At 41.9% G+C, this 18,367-nt stretch overlaps 1 long non-coding RNA gene across 5 annotated transcripts in view; it reads left to right on the top strand.

The window, feature by feature from the left end:
* The window catches only part of LOC132671200 (uncharacterized), a 44,935-nt gene that overhangs the window by 2,849 nt on the left and 23,719 nt on the right, over positions 1 to 18,367 (top strand). For 2 of the 5 annotated variants that reach the window (XR_013557407.2, XR_013557406.2), the window contains exons 2-3: positions 5,580 to 5,763; positions 5,858 to 7,668. This is a non-coding gene — a long non-coding RNA (uncharacterized LOC132671200). Of the gene's footprint in view, positions 1 to 4,008; positions 4,127 to 5,579; positions 5,764 to 5,857; positions 7,669 to 9,851; positions 11,322 to 18,367 lie in introns of those variants that run through there. The other 3 variants (XR_009606995.3, XR_009606996.3, XR_013557405.1) reach the window with 3 other exon arrangements.

Below are 18,367 nucleotides of genomic sequence, written 5' to 3'. Positions count from 1 at the left end.
GTTGTTGTTGTTGTTGTTGTTGTTTTTAACGTTTATTCAATTTTTGAGAGAGAGAGCACAAGGAGGGACAGAGAGAAAGGGAGACATGGAATCCGAAGCAGGCTCCAGTCTCTGAGCTGTCAGCACAGAGCAGGGCTCAAACTCACCGACTGTGAGATCATGACCTGAGCTGAAGTCGGACGCCCAACCGACTGAGCCACGCAGGCGCCCCTAAAATCAAATCTTCATGACAGAGAAGAGGGGAGACACAGAATCCGAAGCAGGCTCCAGGCTCCATGCTGTCAGCGCAGAGCCCGATGCGGGGCTCAAACCCACGAACTGTGAGATCATGACCTGAACTGAAGTCGGACGCTTAACCGACTGAGCTACCCCGGGCCCCCAAGGTGACTGTTTTAAGGAAAGTAATTATTATGTTCACATATAACTTTTGCTGGATTTGTTATAATTTTAAACTTATTGCACACATTCCCATAAGGACAAGAGGAATAAAGAATAAACGTTATGAATGAAAGTAGGAGAAGGACATTACCAAAGAGGTATTATAAAAGACATGTTTTGAAAGAAGCTATGGATATAAAGTAGTCAAAACAAAACAAAATGGGAGCTGAAAATCAAGGGGAAGACGAGTTGGCAAAGACAGAGAGGAAAACAAATCAGTCCAACCCATCATGTATCATTTTGATGAATATTGCCATGGGCCAGATCCTGTGTGAGTAGCTGAGGGATAAAGACAGACAAGTAACCAACAATGAAGATCCAACATGACATGTAGAATGCTGTGGGTTCACAGAGAAGGGACGATGAGTCCTGTCCCAGCCCAGGAGTGGGCAGGGAAGGTTTCTGGGAAGACGTCAACTGCTAGACTAAGAATTGAAGGACCGAAAGATTAATCGGGTAAAGAAGAAAAGTTCTCATGTTTAGAAGTCTAAGGCTATTTCAGACACAGGGAACAGGTATAGAGGCAGGCAAACAATAAAGACCTGAACCTGTTCTCTAAAGTGGGAAGATAAGAACTTAGGCAGGAGCTGTGGGGGTGCAGAAAAGATGGGCTCCCAAGACTAGTAATGGTTTAGATGAGAGAGGAAATGTAGGTCAAGGAATCAGCAATGACCCAGGTATCTTGAGGCATGATGGGCTATTCCCAGGCATAGGAAATATAAGAGAAGGAAAAGGAGGTTTCGTAGAGTAGATAAATGGGCAAAAGACCAATGTTGCTGAAAAGGGGAAAGCCATGTTCAGGTGTAGCGGGGCCCTGCAGATGTTAATTGCTTTAGGACCCTGACTGATTAGCAGGATGGAATTGCACTGAAATACACTTTCTGTGGTCGACCTCCCCACAAAGCTAACCCTAAATTCTACCGTGTGCAGTTAGGTGACTATTTCCCTAATCCCTGTCAGCAGCCAGGGGTCACGTGGTACTGTCTCAAAGCTCCAGTAGCAGCCGAGAACATAAAATGCCAGAATCTGCCTGGAGATGTCAGCCCTAAATGTACTCAACAGTTTGATTACTCAGCTGGATTTGGGAATGGCCTTCCCTAGGACAGTACTTCTAGTCAAAGCAAATCCTACTTGACAGGAGAAATTGGCAGGAAAATATTCAGGTGATCCCATAAGTAATGAGCCAGTGCTAGTTCTTAAAGTTTCACAACTTCACTGAATCAAAGAAATATGGGATGCCACACACTTTCATCTGAAGCAAATAAGCAAACAAAAAACCTCAGCCTCCGGGGCTCAATTAAAATCTACACACCATTAGCCGTAGAAAAACATGAATAAGGGCCAGCACTAGTTTTCATTTTAGTCAAAACTAAAAATATGCACAAATGTCTTTGCTAATTAAAACTCAAGTAAAAATTGCCTCCCAAAACAAATACAGAATTAGGCACTTATTTATTCTTAGGTCTGTTCTCTCAGATCCAGTAGGGTACGAAACCACTCAAAGACAGGGATCTTACATTGTCCATTTTGCACCAGTTCCTAGCACAGCAGTACACATAAAGTGTTCATAGTATATGCATTGAATAAATGCTGCATGAGGGGCATATATATCTATGTGAATTGGAGAGAGATGCATAATTGTCTGGGTCTTTTGGAGAAGCATATGCTGAATCAGTTAAACGCTATAGATGTTGAAGAAGCGATTCTGGAGAACTTATCAAGCCTAGGTTGAGCTACTCAACACATGTACTCCACACATCTCCCCACATAACCCAGGAACCCAGAGTTGTGTGATAAAGTGTGTGTGGAAGCAAGAATTAAAAGGAAGATCTCTGCAAAATAATACCTTGCATTTGTGCAGCGCTTTAGGCTTTCCAGAACACTTTTAAGTACATTATCTTATTTGATTCGCAAAGCAACCATGGGAAACAGTCAAGCCAGTCATTATTATCCCCCATTTCACAGATGAAGAAACTGAGATAGAGTTTAAGTGCCTTGCCCAAGGTCAAGTCATTAATGACAGCTGAGACAAAACCCCTGCTATTTCTGACTTCTTATTCTGTCTCATTCTGTCTCTTCCTAAAACATAACACCAGTTATGAAGCACACCCAAGACCATCTTTAGTTTGGGTACCTCTGGGCAGAGGGCCAACAGCTTCACCATATTGGTGAAGTCCACCACAATGGGACAAAACAAGCTGACTCATTGTAATTAGGAAGCCTAAGCAAGCGAGTACATTCTCTGGTTTAAACACATCTTTTGAGAGCCTACCCTCTGCAAAGCACATCCTTGACTCTGTGGTGATACAGATGTGCATCAGAACCAGCCCCTGTTCTCTGGACATTACAATGCATCGAGGAAGGCCAACATACAACATAACTACAGCAGAGATGAAGCATGGGGCTGTGGGAAAGTAGAGAGCACTGTGATTAATTCTAAGGCCGCTTTCATTTCATCCTGTCCCCAGCCTACAAGATATGAATGAACTGAGGTGGCCTATACAGCTGGACTGTAAACACTGTGAGCACAGGAAGCATCTCTTATTCTTGTTTGTAAACCCCACAGTAGTTGGTTCTTGTCTTGCAGGGAGCATGGAGTAAGTGCACAATGAAGACCTGCATTCTGAGAGGTCCACCAGGTTCAGTCAAACAGAGAACAGGTTCCAGAAGGATTCAAACTAGCTCTGAGAATTAGGAGCCAAGAATCTTCAGCTAATTGTCTCTGCTCTGATTAAGGGTATAAATAATATAAGAAACTGTAACCTGGGCTTCTTGACATATCTTTACCCTTTTAGGAATATGAGTATCTCAACTTAATTGATGTCAAGGGGTGCCTGGGTGGCTCAGTCAGTTAAGCATCTGACTTCAGCTCAGGTTATGATCTCACTGCTTGTGAGTTCGAGCCCCGCATTGGGGTCTGTGCTGACAGCTCGGAGCCTGGAGATTCTGTGTGTGTGTGTCTCTCTCTGCCCCTCCCCTCCTTGTGCTCTGTCTCTCTCTCTCTCTTTCTCTCTCTCAAAAATAAATAAATATATAAACATTTTTAAAAATTTTAATTGATGGTCAAGAAGAGGAAAGTTTAAGGTTGTCCTTGTATAATGAAATGTTCATATGTATGTACTACACAATGAATGGTACTGTAACTAGGAATCCCAAATTCTCCGCTATCCATGAGATAAGCAGCTAAGTTAGTACAGGAATGCTCACTTTAGCATTACTTAACTTAAAATTTTCTTTTAAGTACTTTATGCTGGGAGATATTATAGTTCAATTACTAAGTGGATGTATATATTTTATATATAATGACACAAAAAGGATTGACCTGTATGCACCAGGACATCTCCCCAATTCAAAAGCAGCATAAACCCACAACTGTGTAATTATCAAACCACAATATTATTGGATAACTCACAGTGCTTCTGTCACTAAAATGGTTATGCAACCGTAGATATTTATGAAATGTTAAGGTGTTTGTTCCCAGAGACTATTCAATTGTTTCCACTAACATTCTTATATTCTTCCCTCACAATTAGCCAAGACATTCTTGAGCAGTGAGGTCCAGGCCCACAGAAAGTTTCCACCTTAAAGTATGAAAAAAATCTTCATTCTGAGTACAGATCACATCGAACTCCCCTGAAGCAAAAGAAAGGGGAACATTTTCTTATTATGTGGAATTCAAAGCGGTTAAGTAAGTATGAGGATGGAAGCATCACAAGTAAGGAAAAGAAATCTCACTTTTAAAAGTGAGCATTAAAAAAGATCTTCTAAAGTAATTCATCAGGAGATAATTAATGGCTGGCAACAGGTATTTATAATGGAAGCGTACATGGCCTTAACGATAGGGTTTGCTTCTGAAAACATTCTAATTAAAAAGGGAAAGAGTAATTTTATAGGAAAGTACAAATCAGTGGTGTGTATGTGTGCTAATGTGTGCAGAGACAGAGGTGGTAATTGCTGGGCTCAGACCAGGTATCTGTTGCTGAAGGTAATGACCTTGTAAAATATACAAATAGGGTTTCCAACAAAGCTGAAAGTACATCATTATTACTCATGAATGCAGGACAGAATGTAAAATTGGAATTCGGAAGGTGAGTGGTGGTTGTACTTGATCTGGACACCAACTTGGTTTTTAATCATTCTGGTTTTTGTTAAGAATAACGTAATAGGACCACTCTGCTCTCTGGCTCAGACCACTGGTCTAAGCATTTTTCTTTCAAAACTTTGACTTTTTCCCTTTTATCCTACTTACTAAACATCTAAGCAAGAAAAAAAGAACAGATGCTAGCAAGACAGAGAATGGTTCCCACATTAAGATTTACATCTGAGTCTGGGAAAATACACCTCATTGCCTAGAAGGGCCCTGTGGACAGTTCACACCTCTGTTGGCTTCTTTTGCAAGATATAGTTACCTCAAAAGAACCTTCCTTAATTGAACTCTTATGGTCTGGAATACTGCCTGTCTACCGATGACTATCGTTTAAAAGCATTTACTAAAGGCAGCAGTTGGGGGCGTAGATCTTTCTTAAGTAAGGGGAGGAATGGACAGCAGGAACACAGACTGGCTCATGTAAACTCCAAGTGCTGCAACGAGGAGACAACCTTCAAGTTTCAAAAAACAAACTTGGAACATGCAAAAAGTAGTATAGTTCCTTATGTGTCCTCTGCCTGGGGTTTTGAGGAGAAAAGAGAAGTATGAAGAGTTGAAAAGAAGAAAAAGAGAAGAGTGGGAGAGGAAGGTGAAAGGGCGCTCTGGAGTAATATGCACCTGTTTAGAAGGGGGGAAGTAACACAAACACTAGCAAAAGAAGAAGCAACATGGAGTTCCTCCTTGCACATTTCCCTCTTCCCTCCTGAAGGCCTGGAGTGAACCCATAGCCTTGCTCTAGAGGTGACAGACAACCACCCTGAGGACACCTCCCTGAATTCCCTCCAAAGAATTCAAAGCTCCCCCAATGCAAATCAGTTCCCTCTATCATAAATATTTATAGATAATAATAATATTGGCCACATTAATAATGATAATGGCAGGAAATGTTAGAGTGCTTACGTCTGTGAGGCGCTGTATTAAGCACTTCACCTGCGTTATAATTTGTAATGTCCCCACCAGCTTATGAGTATATGTTATCATTCCCACTTCACAGGCAGAAAACGAAATCCAGAAGTTGCCCAAGAGCACACAGCTGCGATGCAGTGGCACAGCCCAGGTCCTTCTGACCACCTCCAGTGGCAACAAATGACTTCTGCAAATTACATCTGCCTGCCCACAGGTCTCTGCCACAGCATTTCAGTCCCACCCATTGTTTAGACAACTTGCCTGAACATGGAGTAAGTTGTCCACTGATCATATATTGTAAGCCTGGTCTCCCAAGTTTATTAAAAGAGCAGCTTGATCACATACCTCCTTTGTGCTCCCCTACAGCAGGATGCCCAATCTCTCGCTTGTCAGCCTCCAACCCTGGGACAACTCAAGGGCTTCATTTCCCTGCCTCTGCCACTTAGAGGAGAGAAGCTCAGACAATTCTACAGGTTGGTTCCACACTACAACTTTTTATTTTGAAATGCTGTCTTCTAAACGTACCAAATAAAAGACAAAGGCAGTAGGGAAAGAACCAATTCTATTTATTTCCATATTTTCACTTAAATATATACATAATTAAAAATTAAAGGAAAACCCCCTATAATGCCATCGCCAATAAAATTTTGGTAGATTTTATTCAGGCTTTCCTTCCTATGCACCTTTCAAATAGTTGTAATCATGACACGCATACAGTTTTTAGCCTGCTTTCTCAGCTAATTCATATAGATCATAGATCTTTTCCTGTGTTGCTACAGAGTTGTCATATGTAATATTGTTACTATCTGCATTATATTCCAGCATTGATGAAATGTAGAGCTCGAATGCTTCCTATGTCAGTATTGGGATCTGTATCCAGAGTTGTCCGTCATTCTGCAGAGATAGCCCCTGCCGACAGTCTACCCACACTGCATCCCTTGCCCAAGACAGTGGAGTGAATGGGCAGGCCCCTTCAGCAGCTATAATAGATCAGCACCAAATACCCACCACCCCCACTGCTGCTCTCTAACCTCACTACCCCACCCCCCACCTCTAAAACATGGGCAGGCCTTTACCAGTCTCCTCAGGCCTCTTTCCCTCTTTCTGTTCCCTGTTTCCTCCCCAGCAAAAGGCCTCACTTCCCACTTCAATAAACATACCCCTTAGCTCAAATATCCCCTCCCCTGTAGAACTGTCCCTAGCCTTCCCCGTTTCTGTACTGGCAGACCATCAAAGCGCTCCCCCAACCTCTCTCCCTTAACCTCACAACTTAGCTCTTATGTTCCCACCTTTCCTTCCTGCCCTTATATCTCAGAGAAAAGTCTTTCCTATATTCCATTGCTAATCCTTCTGCATTGGCCATTAATTTCATCCTCTTTGGACTTTTCCAAGACAGTCTTGCCATTCATTATCCATCTGCCCCCACTGTCACTGTCATTCATTTCTTGCCCTCTACTGGCTTAATCCTCTCAGCCAAAACTTTTCTTCCAGCCATAATGCACATGCTTGTGCACACACACAATTACTTTCTATTGTTGGCTCAGACAAATTTCTCTTTCCTTTCACTCATAAACCTCTTAAAAGAGTAGTTTCTCCCTTGCTATTCTTACTTCCTCAACCCATTATAGCTTTCTGTTTCTACATTTATTGAGCATCTCCTATGTGAAAACAATGGAGAAATAGAGATGAACAAGGCAGTCCCTGCTCCTGAGGAACTTCTAGCTAGTGGGGAAGACAGTAAACCAAACAAAATAACACAATAAAATAAATGCCATAGTAGAAATATGTGCAGCAGGATCCATAGAAGAGCTTCCTGGAGGAAATTGGAAAGACTTCCTAGGAAGGTGGCTTTTGAGTTAGGCCTTGAACAGTGCATTCAGTATTGCCAGGTAGAAACTATCTATGTGTACATTTGGAGAGAGAGTTGGGGAGAGCCTACCACTGACAGAGGGAATGACTTATGCAAAGGGCTGAGAAACTATGATATTGACACGTATTTAGGGCTTCAGCTCAGTTATTGGAAGAGTTGGTTCCTGGTTCTCTAAGCAGCCCGCTTGGAGAAGAGACGGAGAAAGATTTGTTCAGGCCAGTAGTTCTCCAACTTTGGTGTGCACCAGAGGGCATGAAAATACAAATTGTGGTGCCCCGCACCCAGAGTTTTGAGGTGGGGTATGGGATGAGGCTGGGTAATTTGCATTTCTAGCAAGTTCCCAGGTGATACTGATGCCTTTGGTCTGGAGACCACACTTTGAGAACCACTGGCTTAGTAACTTGGTTTCTGCTCAAATTATTTTATTGAAATTACTTTTAGAGGTCACCAAAGACCTTCAAGTGCCAAATCCAATGAACTTCATCTCAGTCCTCATCCTCCTTGACCATATTCAGCATCTGACACAATTGATGATTTTCTTAATGGTCTCCCAGCTTTCAGTCTCACCTTCCTTTGTACATTCACTACACGGCAACCCACAGGACTGTCCAAAATAGAAGTATAATCCCATCACTCTGTACTTAAAACCCACCAGTGGCTCCCATTACCTATGGTAGTTAGAACCCAGACTCCATAGGCTGACGCAGAAAGCTCTTAGCATTCTGGCCACATTTACCTCCTCTACCTGCCCCTGTGTTACACAGCCCATGTTTCAAGAACATCAAACTATAGGCCAGTCCGTCTCCAGACATGCTATGTGCTCTTCACCACTGCACACGCACTTTCCTTTGCCTTGGATATCTTTGCTGCCTTCCCTCCTCCACCCTATCTTCCCCTTAGTCTGTGGAATCCTAGCTCAAGGCCTAGGTCAAATGCCATCTCCTCTTAACTCTTTTTCAGATTTGTTGTGCCTTTCCCTGAGTCCCTCTACCACTGGTTTCTGCATAGTATATGCACATAGTATATGATGTGAAAATGGCCTTTTAACAATTAGTTGAACATATCACTGTGCTATTGGGACCTTCTTGAGTGTGTAGTCAAAGTCTATTTATTATTTTTGTTATTCTCATATAAAACATCCAATATAGATGTGCTAAATGAATGTTGGGTATGTGGCCCACACTCAGTGATTATTTTGATTAGTGATTTAAGTAGGCACTCACTGCCTACCCAGTGGAACCCAACCACTACCCAGCGGGTAGGTAGGCAAAGCGGAGGTGGACACAAAGGCAAACTTTGTTAATGAGCAAGAGTCAAACGTGCCACCTCCCAGCCACCTGACTCTCTGAGAGGTTGAACCACAGGCTTTTATTTTCCATGACTCTCTCTTTCTTTGATGACATACCAGTTTGTCACCTCCATGGACTGGGCAGTTAGGCAGCTGCCTTTCTTGCTTTTGGCAAAATAGTCTCCAAAGGACTTGTCCAAAGCTAAGGACCAACATCTGTGGAGACTGAGCAGCAAACCCTTTGGTTGCTTGGCTTGGTGGGCATACTACCAGCAGGCAACCATTTACCTTTTATTCCTGGCCTACTGCAGAAGGTCGCTAGAGTTCTCTGCCTTTGGGAAGAACACATCCTTTCCATTCTTCTCTTGTTCTCACTCTCTCTCACCCTCCTCCCTTTCTCCCTCCCTCCCTCTTCACCTTTCCCCTGTATATTCTGATTGCTGTGGTAACCAGAAATAAAACAGGCCTGGATTTCTATGTGACCAGCCTGCATTCTTCTCATTCTCTCACGATACCATAATGTTAAGAAAGCATCTAATGAGCTCAGAACCCCCAGGCCTTTTGTCACCTAGCTTTTTCCCATCTCTGGGTGTAGATATCTCTATGAGTGACTTCCACATGCTAGGTATTTTGCATACATGACCCTGTTAGATCCCCACAGCATTCCTGCAAGGTAGGTGTCTTTATCTCCATTTAACAAATGAAGATGTAACATTGCATGTCAACTACACTCAAATTAAAACAAAAACAAAAAAACAAAAAAACTCTGTTAAGCCACACAAATACAAATACTGAGGCTCAAAGAAGTTAAACAACTTATCCAAGGTCAACAAGCTAATAAGTGGTAGGGGTAGGATGAATAAGTGGTGGGGGCAGATGAACCCATGTTGTAATAATTCCAAAGTCTCTATGTTTTTCATGATTCATGCTATCTTGGAGAAATGAAAAGGCTGCAGGTTATAGAGTCAGTCAGTGTCACTGTAGGGATTAAGTTCAGGGTGTCCTGATTTTCAGGGCAGCCTACAAATATCTACTATATCAAAAGAATTGTTTGAATGAGTATGTTTGATGTTTCAAGAACTTATGAAACAAAAAATATATTGAGGCTCTGATGTGAAAATGACCCGGTTCTGGAAAAGCTGTCTAATTACCCACCAGTGTCTCTTGCTTCTATTCTCCTTATAGTCAATTGTCCTTTTCAGTTGCAGGCACCCAAGCAGACATGCTTCCCTATCCCTTAAAGTCACACATTTACCTGTGGTTCAGACTCCCACTCGAAGCTGTGTTTTAAAAATCTTCCCTTCCTTTCTTCTTTTCCCTCTGGAGAACAAAGTATGACCAGAAAGGAGGAATAAGACCATGACTACAGGCACAACTAATTTGACAAAGTGTAAATGACTGTTTGTGTTTAAAACAATGCCAAATTCAATAAAACAATGATGTTTCTTTTTTGCTGGTCAACTTGACACTTAAAGAGTAGGTTCTCCTGAATATTTCCCTGCTCAACTGGTGCTCTTGGCATTGAGAATAAACAGAGCTGATGATAACATCCATCAGAGAGCTAAGCACACAAAGTGGGTGATAAAGTCAACAAGAAGCTGAAAACAAGATTTACCATGGATAAGCTGCCAAGAGTTGGCTCTAGATCCTAAGTGGACACTGTGGCTCATCCATCTTACCCCGTCAGCTTTCCACCCCAACAGTGTCATCCCTGCTTCAACACTCATGATAAGAGAAGGAAAGCAGAAGAGAAGGAAAACTCAGGAGTCAAGTACAGAAGATGAGTACACAGCATAGACAACCTGACTAAGATAAAATGCAAAGACTCAGTGGTAAATTCCTAATGAATGCTATGAGAGAACAAAGAAGAGGACTTTAAAAGCCAAAACAACCAACCAAGTAAAGGTCATACTCTAGAAGAGCAAGTAGACACAAATGATTGCTGGGCTTCCTTTAAGCAACACTTTGTTCTGTGCCCTAGCCTATTCAAGCCCAGCTAAAGAGGGTCTAGAGTCTGTCTATTGTTCAAAGACTTGAAATTGTTTTCCTTGGATTATCCCCAATCCTGTATTTTCCTTGCCTCTCTTTTCAAAAGTAGGTTAAGGATGTTCAGATTTCCCTCAAGCATCTTAATGAGTTAGTCATGATTACAATTGCATCTTTTAAATTGCCCAACCCGTTGAAAGGCTGCCATGAAAGGAGCTTCTACAAACACAAGCTGGGCTGTGTTTTTCATTTTCTTATGTTGCAAAATGTGAATGAGGAGTTACCTCCAACTGTGTGATTAGCATAAAAGGTGCTGAAGCAGAGAGGAGGTCAGTAGACTACTGGCTCAATGGAAAATGTTGCTGTTGTTCCTACAAGAAACATACGTTGAGACTCAAATAAGGAGAAGCTTTCTGCTACCAAACGTGGAAGGGTTTCACAGAACTCATGGCACATAATAAATGCTCAAAATTTGTTTGCTGGGTTGGAATCTTCTCCATAATCCACTCAGTCAAGTAACCAACCTTGACTGCCTGTTTCCTCACTATTCACTCTTGTGTTTCTCTTGTAGCTTGAATTTCAGCTTTGTTACCCAACATGGTGTTTCTGAACATTTTTTTTTTCATTATTGCCCTCCTAAGGAGCCTTTTCAGACATTTTTAAATTGTTCTCCTCTATGACATTTTGATACCAGAGACATATTGTTTTATCAGTTTATGTTCTGTGTTTACACCTATAATTTATAAATTTAAAAAACTGTTTCTCATCCCCTAAAAACCATTCTTACTCCTGTTGAGAATGCAAAAACTGTCAGACCAGAGTAGATTGATTTAGGACACAACAGAAGCAGATCACAGAACTAAATGCTAAATGAAATCGATTTGGAAAAAAAAAAAAATCCAGGAAGATGACAGGCATAAGAGTTTGTCTAAATTAATCTTCATCTGGATCAGGACAGACAACTGGCCATAAAGGTTAGCCAAAGAGGACATACGTTGGAAAAGGCAGTTTAGGTGGAAGATAAGACAACATGATTCAAGGCAGGCAGAGGCATGGAGAATATTGCTCCACTGGGTCAGAGAATGCTTCACAAAGAGAAATCGCAGTATCCAGAAAATCTCCATGGAAGAGAAATTCCTCTCAGGTCTGTAGCCAGACTAGACATTTGCCTTGAATTCTAAAATGTCCTTAGACTGCCAAGCTGACTGTGCCCTGTTGATGAAAATCTCTGGTTATTGTAGGGAACGTGTCAAGTTGGTCCCTGTATTCCTTGAGAACCACTGGCATCTCCCGGTACTTTGAACCCTCTGTATCAGATGAAAGAACCAAGCTTTTCAACCTGACTTGGAATTGTGCTGTGGTGTTCATGCCCTCAGACATTCAGACAGCGTGATTGGATAATAAGTCTGGTTTTCCTTTTCATCCTTTATCTTCTGGAGATGCTTCCTCTCCTGACCTAAATGCAGGAGCAGACCCAGGGCCCTGACTGAGCCCTCTTAAAGCTGTGCCTACTGAAGCCCTTAAGATCTCTTAAAGGTCAAGTCCAACAGCCTTTCTCATTGATTTCCCAGGTCAGCTTCTCAGTGGTATTTGGTGCTGTTGCTCACACTGTCCTCTTTAATTAGAGAACAGTCATTCTGACTCCAGTCTTCATCACACTCTGCTTCCTTAAGTCTTCTGAATACTCTTTACAAGTGTCTTCTCAGTCTCCTCCTTCCTCCTTACCTTTTCTCGAGGGCATCCTTTACCTCTGGTTCCTTCCTATTGCCTCCCTTGCTCATCCCCTCCATGCTCATTTGCTCACATGCAATTTCATTTAATAAACAGTAATGGACCCTTGTGATGCACCTTGCACTGGTATAAACAAGATAGGGCCCTTGCACACTCTTGTGGGGGAGCAGATGTGTGTATAACCAAGCAAATCACAATGTGAGATATGAAATACAGATATTTACAAAATATTTCAGCAACCCAACTGAGGAGACATTAATTTTGTCTTAAAGAGATCGCAAAAGGTATCACAGAGGGGAATTTTTTTTTTATTTGTGCCTTGAAGAATGAATAAGCATTCATAAAACAGAAAAGTTGAAAGAAGGGCATGACAGAGAGAGAGATGGGGATGGGAAAGGCATGGTATGATCAAGAGCAGTTAATTAGAAACTCCATGTGACGTGAGAGGAAGTAGGTGCGAAAGTGGGGGCCAGGCCATCACAATGCCTGGCACATTCGTTTTTACAAAACAAACATAGCTCATATTTATTATATGTCATGCACTGTGCTAAGTGCTATTGATACAAAGATAAATAAGCTACTCCCTCAACAGCTCAAAGTATAGTAGAGAGAGTGTAGACATGTTCAAAAAATTCATGTATGCAATACAAGCTAATCCATGCAGTGCTGGTAGCCTGTATATACAAAATAGAGAGCGACTGGCTCTAAGTGGAAGGATTAGCAGAGAATGCCTTCCGAGAAAAAGTGACAGCTGAGCTTTAAGAAATCAACTAGAGGTGGATGGTGTGGTAGGCAGAAAGAATAATGGCTCCCCAAAGATGCCCAATGTCCCAAACCTGTGAAGATGTTACCTTGCTTAGTGACAGGGACTTTGCAGTTGTGATTAAATTCGGGGAAGATGGAAAGATTACAGATTATCTAGGTAGACTTGAAGTAATCACAAGTGTCCTTATATAAAAGGGAGGCAGGAGTGTCCGAGCCAGAGAAGATGTGACACTGCGAACAGAGGAATGACATGGCTATCAGCCAAAAACTATGGGCAGCCTCTAGAACCTCGAAAAAGCAAAGAACAGATTCTTTCCTAGAACCTCCAGTAGATATACAGCTCTTATGGGGTTTTAGCTCTGCAAGACTCATTTCAGACTTTTGATTTCTAAAAAAGTAAGATAATAAATTTGTGTCATTTTTAAGCCACTGAGTTTGTGGTAATCGTTCCAACAGTGAAAGGACACTGCCACAGATGGGGCAGTAAGCAGGATGTAGGGGTTTAGAGCATTCCAGGCAAATGGAATAGCATAAGCAAAGGCACAGAGGCACAAACCAGCAGGTACACCCTTAAGGGCAGGGGTTGCAAGTAGTTTAGTGTTGCTTAGGTTCAAGGATCATCAGGTAAGGAACAGAAGAGAAGGCTGGAGTGTGAGGCAAGTGCTAGATGATATAGAGCCTTGTAAGGGACTGCCCTATCATGGAGCTTAGGTAGTGCTTAAGCTTAGAAGGTAAATCAGGAGCCATTCAAGCATTTTAAACAAAAAAGTAAAAACACCAGATTTTCCATTTTGAAAGAAAGGTTGAACGGGGAAGAGCCTGGGACAGGGTGACTATTGAGGAAGCTATTGCAAATGTCCTGGGAAAAGTGCCACAACTCAGACTAAAGCAGCGTGAATAGAAGTCAGAATAAAGAGAGATTCAAGGGGGTGCCTGGGTGGCTCAGTCAGTTAAGCATCCAACTCTTGCTTTCTGCTCAGGTCATGAGCTCACAGTTTGTGGGTTTGAGCCCCAAGTTGAGCTCTGTGCTGACAGTGCAGAGCTTGCTTGGGATTCTCTCTGTCTCTCTCTCTCTCTCTCTCTGTCTCTCAAAATAAATAAATTAACTTTTTTTTTTTTTTAAAGAGGTATTTAAGATTCAGAGAATGACAGAATACTGGGGACAAAGACAAATGGAAGAGTCAATAATAACCCCAGATTTTTGAATTGGACCTTAGTGGATGGCCGTGCTGCCTCCTGAGATGAGAAAAGCTGGAGGACCCTCCCAATATCTCTTAGATTTATGTTTTCTTTATTCCTGTGTCCAGTAGGCTGATTAGTCCACCGACCTATATTTAGACTGTCTTCAAATTCTCCTAGTCTGAGGCACCTGGGTGGCTCAGTCGGTTGAGCGTCTGACTTCAGCTCAGGTCATGGTCTTACAGTTCGTACATTTGAGCCCTGAGTCGGGCTCTGTGCTAACAAACAGCTCAGAGCCTGGAGCCTGCTTCTGATTCTGTGTCTCACTCTTTCCCCACCTCCCCTCCTCATTCTCTGCCTCTCTCTGTCTCTCAAAAGTGAATAAATATTTAAAAAAAATTGTTTTTAATTCTCCTAGCCACGTTTTCTAATGCTAGTCTTTCTCCTCCTCAATCCATTTTGTACGTTGTCATTAGAACAATGAATTCGATATTTAACAGAGACGCTTAATGCCTACCACATGCCAGGGACTGTTACAGACCTTGGGGATATTGCAATGAACACAATGGTGTAAAAAATAAACTAGCCTACATTTAATCTAGAAGGTCTTTTTAGAAGGTAACTTTGGACATTTTCAGCAGCAATTCACATCTTCTACAATGACTTCTAATTTCCTTTCACTTTATATCTAAACTTCTTGGTGTGTGCTCAAGCTGTCAACTAGCTTATCCCAAACTAAGTATAAGAAGTCTTACAAATGGGCTGTGATCTCGAATAGTGCTTTTCAAACTATCTGTGGGTTGTTGGGGGGGATTGTTTATTTTTTCATTTCTTGGGGTGGGGGATTGTCTCTTAAGAACTTCTAAACTGTTGCGGTCTGATACCTGGTCTTCCTGTACATGACCAGTGCACAGGTCATGCCCCATGTGACTCCTTGTGTGAATTCCACAATACCCAAGCTTATCTATACCCTGCTTGGTCACATGAGTCCACTGATGATGCACTTGTATGTCATAGCATTCTTAATTTTCTCTGAAAATGTCTAAGCACTTCCTTTTGATTTCTGTGCTCTCAATTTCAAGACTCCCTGTAGGCCACACTTCATATCCCTACACTTACTAAATCCTTTAGTAAAACAACTTTGAGGAATTTGGAACAAATTATATGGAGATTGCATTACTATGATAGTTTTCCTAGAAATAGACCCTAGAGTATGTAGAGGCAGGTGAATAGAGAGTTCTGGGACTACTACTGTTTGGCACATCACCTTTTTAAAGAGCAAATACTTATTTCCCCTTCCTTTTCATCTTTTTTTTTTTTTTACTTCTTTCATCAGCTACCTCCTTAATCTACCCCAACTCATACATATGAAGAAGAAAATTGACGTGAAAGCTCTTCAGTTCCTTCTCAAGTTCTTGAATGAAATGGCCCAACCACCTCAATTTCACTAACCCTAAATAGATGAAGCTATTTAGCATAATTCCTACTTTAAGCCAAATTCAGGCTTATGAACTGGATGCGACTAGGAAATAGAAGGAGCCTTTGTGTCTGATTCACTGGGCCAAAGCTGATGCTGGCTTAGGCTGGACTTCCTCCAGCCCCCAGTGAGTGTTTACAGCCTTCTATTACAGCTCTTCCAGGACTCTTTTCCAATCCTCATTATCTTCATCCTTTCTTTAGTTTTGACACCACTAACTCTTTCTTCCCTGTGAATAAGCTCTCTCTGTCTATGGCTTCCATGACTCCACATTGGATTTGTTCCTACTTCTTGGTCTTCCAGTTCAGTCCTTAAAATCACCTTCTCTCTCTCCTCCTTTTCCCAAGGGCCTCATCCAAGACCTTCTCCCCTCACTCTCATGATCTCCACATGATCTCATCCTCTCCTGTGGACTCAGTTATCAACTAGATATCCTCAGGACTAGAGTCTTTCCTAAATATTAAGACTTATGATTCCAAATGCTTTCTTAACATCTTCATGTAAGCATCTCACAAACTCAACTTCATGTTATTTTCCAAAAACCTCTTCTTCCTGCATTCCGTATCAGAACACTGCCATCCTTTTCAACATCCAAGATAAGTGCTTGAAGGTATCCTTGACTCTCCCCTTTCCCTCATTCTTCATCTTCAACTAGTCCCCACTCACCGTTCCAACACTGCTGTGCTTGCCCAATCATTGTCTTTGTCTCCATATTCACTGTCTTGCTTCAGGCCTTCTCACTTCTCACCAGGACCAGGCTCAGTTCTCTGAGCCCTCAGGTCAACAATGTCATACCTGGACTCAGAGATGCCAGTCCTACCCTTTCCAGAGCCACCTCTCCTCAGTTGCTGCACTGCCCTTTCTCTTGACAGGCCAATCCAATCATTCATACTCTGGAATGTTGCCCTTCACGGCTCTTCCTTCTCTAGCCCCTTGCAGTACAATCAAAATTCCTTTCTTTGAATGGATTACCAGGACTTTCACACATAGGTCCTGACTGACTTTTGTAGACTCATCTAGTTTAACAACAACAACAACAAAAAACCCACCATGTATCAAATGTGCCACCTTTTCCATCATTTCTCAGGCCTCTGTACCTTTGTGCATTCTATTCTTGCCATGAGGTATGAACCAACCCCTGCCCTCTGCCTTGATGGGGTACTGATCATCTAAGACTTGGCACCCAGGCTTCATCTCCTGGGATGACTCCTCCAAGTCCCCTCTGCTCCTTCCATTGCATTGCCATGGTACTTTGCAAGGCCCTCTATGGCGGTTCATTCAATAGAGCTTTTATGAGCCAGATGCTGAGCTGTGTTCTAAAGGTATGAAGAAGATGGTCCTACCATCAAAAGCTTACCTTCAATTAGCAGGGAAAGACACAAGTGTAAGTAGCAAATACATTATTTATTTTGAAGAAGTCAGTGTTACAAAGTAGCACAGTTGCTGTAGGAGAAGCATGGGCAGCCCACAGTGGACCATGCACAAAGGAGAATGGCCAATTCTACCTGTGAGATTGGAGATTGGAGGAGAGTGACCTAAGGAGATAGGTTATAAAGGAGAAAACCCTCCTGGAGGGTGATTAGAGAAGGGCTTTGCAGGCAGAGGATACCATGAGCAAAGGCCTGGCAGGATGAAACAGCATGTCATGTTTAGGGAAAAGTAATTGGTCCTCTATGGCTGATTTTGAAAATCAGTGTAGATGCAGTTAGACAAGAGGTTGGAGAACAAAAAAGAGGATTTTCCTTATAGGCAAAGAGGAGCCACTGCAAGGACAGACAAAATGTTCCAATTTGTATTTTTAGAAAGATCTTTCTAGCAACAATGTACAGAGTGCAGTATAATGCTTTCTCCCCCCTATTAGATTTTGAGCTCCTTGGTATCTGTTTCATTTGTATCTTTCCAGCGCCTAACACACTCATTCGCCAAGTGATACAAGAGAGGCTTCATGGTGTTGGTACTGCAGCATGGGTCTGAGAGTCCAGGGAACTGAGCCCTGGGCCAGACTGTGCCCCAGCTCAGTGAGACATCACAAGTCATTCTGTGCTTCAGTTTCCTCATCTATAAAATGGTGGCTTACTCAAGATCATCTTTCAGTTCTCTTTTGCTCTAATATTCTGTAATGCTATAAGGGAGGTTCCCTTTTTTAAAGTTTGCTGTCAATATTTGGTAATACAAATAACAAATCTGTCTCCAGTTTATAGAGGTGAGTGTCAAGAGCTTAGTGCACCATAAAGCACAAGTTGACTCAAAGGTTCTATAAACCACTCTCTGAATGGTGGGCAATAATTCTGGTTAAATTATTCACACGGTAAAATGATGGGTTCTTCCTGCTGTAGAGGGACAGAATTGTGTCCTCAAATGTTTATTCCTTTATTTAAGGAAAACGACCAGAACTTAAATTATTATTACTATAAGCTTTTAAGTGATAAGATAAATACATTTTGAAAACATTAGAAGCTTGAGAGACCACAAAGGTTTTATCCACCTTAAATAACGAGTTCTGTATTTATTAGCCCAACAAAATACACAGAGCTCTATCAGATTTTCCATGTTCCTTTCATAATTTTTATATCTCTTTTT

The sequence above is a fragment of the Panthera onca genome, chromosome C1 (genome assembly GCF_046562875.1).
Source record: "Panthera onca isolate mPanOnc1 chromosome C1, mPanOnc1 haplotype 2, whole genome shotgun sequence".
Classification (NCBI taxonomy): domain Eukaryota; kingdom Metazoa; phylum Chordata; class Mammalia; order Carnivora; family Felidae; genus Panthera; species Panthera onca.
Note: the sequence above shows the minus strand (reverse complement) of the source record. Positions and strands in the feature narration are given on the sequence as shown.